This window comes from Littorina saxatilis, linkage group LG3, assembly GCF_037325665.1.
Source record: "Littorina saxatilis isolate snail1 linkage group LG3, US_GU_Lsax_2.0, whole genome shotgun sequence".
Taxonomy (NCBI): domain Eukaryota; kingdom Metazoa; phylum Mollusca; class Gastropoda; order Littorinimorpha; family Littorinidae; genus Littorina; species Littorina saxatilis.
In genome coordinates, this window is record NC_090247.1 from 34,170,568 (window position 1) to 34,174,616 (window position 4,049).

The window sequence follows — 4,049 nt, forward strand, 5'->3', positions numbered from 1 at the left end:
CCTCTGTGTTTACTGTGTGTTTGTGTTTGTGCGTGTGTGTGTGTGTGTGTGTGTGTGTGTGTGTGTGTGTACCCCCGTTTCCACAGGTTTGGTTGCCTAAATCACCATAAGGCAACCATCCACACGTGGATGGCAACCTAAACTCTGGATAGCAACCTAATTGTGTGGATGGTCGCTTCATTTAACACCGTTAAATTGACTTTTTTGACGGAAAGAATGTCATAACAATGTTCAAAATGACATTCTTTCCGTCCTCTATATAGGTAGCGGCAGTCAAAACTTGGTTTTAAAGTGAGAGTGAATGTTTTGTGATGTCTTGAAAGAAAAATAAAGTACAAGCAAAACACACAAAAAAGTAAGTGGATACCTTTATTAGTTCCTGAGATTTTGATATTTTAGTACATACGCTGTCGCGACTCTGCTTAAAACTGTAAAATAGGGCAACTTCAGCAGCATGTGGGTACCACATAGTTATCCTCAGCCCTTTCAACTTTTCAGGATCTGTTATCAGCAACCAAGAATAGAAAAAACACATAGTTCTAGCCCTCTAATCTCATATGGCTTCTGTCAGCAAGCATGCAAACTTCACGAAAAACACAATTAAAACCATCGCAAAATTGCACGGGAGGGCAACTTTGGGTCATCACAATTCACACAATATGTATAGCAGCTGTCTGAAACTTTCACATATCCCAAACAAATGTGTGTAGAACATGCCTATTTTTTTTCAGACAGCTTAGTTCAATGCTTTTGGAGTATAAGAGCCTCAAAAATGTCAAAAACCTCAATTTGTCAAGCGGAAAAACAGGAAAATTACAGTTTTTCGCACTTCAAGGCCAATAATTAAGAAACTATTTAAGATACAACGAAAAATTTTGGCGTGTAGATAGATTACAGTGTAATCTTTACAGACATCAGTAAAATTCAGTGTAATGTTGAAAATAATCCCCCAAGAGTGGACAAACCCCCCCCAGAGGGGGATAGCACATTTCAGATTGAAATATTTCAGAAACTACTGAAAATACAGCCATGATTTTTGGTGTGTAGATTGATTACAATGTTATCTTCACAAATATGTGTTCAATCAAGTACACTGCATTGGGGTGTGCACGTTAAAGATCCCACGATTGACAAAAGGGTCTTTCCTGGCAAAATTGTATAGGCATAGATAAAAATGTCACTGTTATCCCTGCGCCTTGAATATGTGCGCGATATAAATTGCATAAAAAAAAATATATATAAATCCCTGCGCTTAGAACTGTACCCACGGAATATGCGCGATATAAGCCTCATATTGATTGATTGATTGAAGTAAGATATAGAGAATACTACATGGCTTGCTGTGTCGTACCAGATTTACACGAGTTGTTTTTTGACTCACATGCGAAGCAAAAGTGAGTCTATGTACTCACCCGAGTCGTCCGCCCGTCCGTCCCGGCGTCCGTCCGGAAAACTTTAACGTTGGATATTTCTTGGACACTATTAAGTCTATCAACACCTGATGCGGCCTTATGGTGTATGGTTACAAGATCTCAAAAAACATGTGCGGCAACTTGACCTCACTTCAAGTTCAAGGTCACAGGGGCCGTAATTGTTGTCTTAAAAACAACCATTTTTCACATTTTCTTCTGAAGTTATCGAGAATGGCAACCTTAGCTATGTATGCTATACAGGGCAATGTAAGCCCTATCTTTGGACACCAGTTTGGTTGACCTTGCTTCAAGGTCAAGGTCGCAAGGGTCCTTTAAAGTTGGATTGTATACATATTTTGAAGTGACCTTGACCCTGAACTATGGAAGATAACTGTTTCAAACTTAAAAATTATGTGGTGCACATGTTATGCTTTCATCAAGAGACACATTTGTACTTCCTATGTCTTGAATTAACAGCTTTGTGTTGCATGACCTTGGATGACCTTGACCTTGGGTCAAGGTCACATGTATTTTGGTAGGAAAAATGTGTAAAGCAGTTCTTAGTGTATGATGTCATTGCTAGGTTTAGTTATTTGACCTTGACCCTGAAGGTCAAGGTCATGTAAAGGTCAAGGATGTGAGTCGTATGGGCTTTGCCCTTCTTGTTTAAATAGTGAACTGCGAAAGCGAGCTGTTTACTATTTGAAAAAGCAACGAGTGTAAATCTGGTACGACACAACAAGCCATGTAGTATTCTGTTTATCCTACATTATATACTTCTGTGCCAGATCTAACTAAAAGTCACCGACAGCGATATTGCCTTTGGATCAACCCGCTTTAGAACTTCAAACCACTTTACTCAATTTGACATTCATTCCTCCGCCATGACACACACTCTCAAACTAGGACAAAGTAGTTCGCCTTTGTTAACACTGTTAAGTTTAATATTCGAACAGTCAAAACCGAGTACCTGCAAAACCGGTAAAATCCGTTGCATTGATCGCGAGTCATGGCGGAGCATTCAAGCGAAGCGATGGTGACCCACGCTTCGAGACAATTTGTGGAAGAAATCAAACCCATCACTTCAAAATATACCAGATAAAAAGAAAAGCAGTGGCCACAGGATAAAAGAAACCAAAAGGAACAACAACAGCAAAGCATATCCTTCCTCCATAGGATTAGCTTGACCTTCCGGTTGATCCCATGTACTACTACAGGGCCGGACTAGGCGAAGAGGAGGGGGGGGGGGTTGCCAGTGGTGGCCCAGGGGGATGTCCCCCCTGGCGGCAGGGGCGGATCAGCTCATTTTATGGGTGGTTTTTTTCAAAAGTATATTGTGAAGATATGGGTGTGAAGGCGCGAAGCGCCGAGCCGACGGCGCAAAGCGCCTAGCTTGCTAGGGGGGTCCGGGGGCATGCCCCCCCCGGAAAATTTTGAAAAAAAGGATGCAAAATGGTGCAATCTGGTGCATTCTGAGGATGATCATTACCAGTTTCAGGCAGCAGATTTTGTCACTGATTAATACCCCAAAAATTGAAACTCAATGTAAAATAAAGAAATGCATGCCTCATTCAATATTTTTATTTTTTGGCTGGGGGGGGGGGTCCGGAAACCCTAGAACCCCCCCCCCCCCCCTCGTTGTGGGGGTCAGGGGGCAAAGCCCCCTGAAGCTGATGGGTAGGTCATATTCTGAGATAGGAAAATGGTCGCTCCTTGCATGAAACGGCATAAAATAAGCAATAATAAAAAAAAAATTAAATAAGTAAGGTACATGTTTAGGCTAGGGGGGGGGGGTTGCGCAACCCCCATAACCCCCCCGGTAGTCCGGCCCTGTACTAATTTACAGAGCTTGACCTTCCGGTTGACCTCATTTACATGATATACACACGTGTGATTTGAACGATTTTTATCTCACGGGTATCTCTCTCACGTATGTGGGATAAATTTATTAACATTGTTCACAGTTCTCTGGAGAAAACTAAATTCTTGCAAAGTGCACAGTCGGATGAGAAGTGACAGTCAAATGCATATATACCCCTTCTTCAAAGTCAGTCAAACAAAGTTGTCAGTCAAGTACTGCTTGAAACAGGTGTACATGGCAGGCAGGTTTGCTGGAGATTCGACTGTGAATGTTCTGCCAGAAGAAGAAAATGGTGCAAGCACAATGTTGTGTCCAAAAACAACCGATGCAGGAATCTGGCAGAAGTCAGCGATAGGTTCTCCTTTTTGTGGAACGATATCAGATCGAGCACCATGCCATTCACAAGTTCTGATGGACGGTCAAGGTCTTCCAGAAGGTCCGGATTCAGCAGGTGGTTTCTTGTGATCCTATGTTTCAGCAAATGAACCCCAACATTCCGGCCCATGATGCAACGCCCTGCGTCGACATCCAAAAATGCTTCTAGTTCTAATCCAGTCTTATTCCCCAGCTTTGTTGCTTCTTTCACTGTTCCCTCAATTTCTGCCTTGATTTCAAGTCCTTGCAGCAAGTTCACGTCGAACACTTTGGGGAGAAATGAAACCAGGTCACTCCAATCCCTCCCTGTTTCCAACCGAAGCAGATCCAGCTGCAACAATAGCTTGTTGGTCAGTGGTACCAGCTGCAACAATAGCTTGTTGGTCAGTGGTACCAGCTGA

General features: G+C 42.5%; 1 long non-coding RNA gene across 1 annotated transcript in view; it reads right to left on the minus strand.

Annotated features, from left to right (window-relative positions):
* Nucleotides 1-356: 356 nt before the first annotated feature.
* LOC138962207 (uncharacterized) overlaps nucleotides 357-4,049 on the minus strand; it is a 4,989-nt gene continuing 1,296 nt past the window's right edge. The window contains exon 2 of the long non-coding RNA XR_011454445.1: nucleotides 357-4,049. This exon is cut by the window's right edge and continues 67 nt beyond it. This is a non-coding gene — a long non-coding RNA (uncharacterized lncRNA).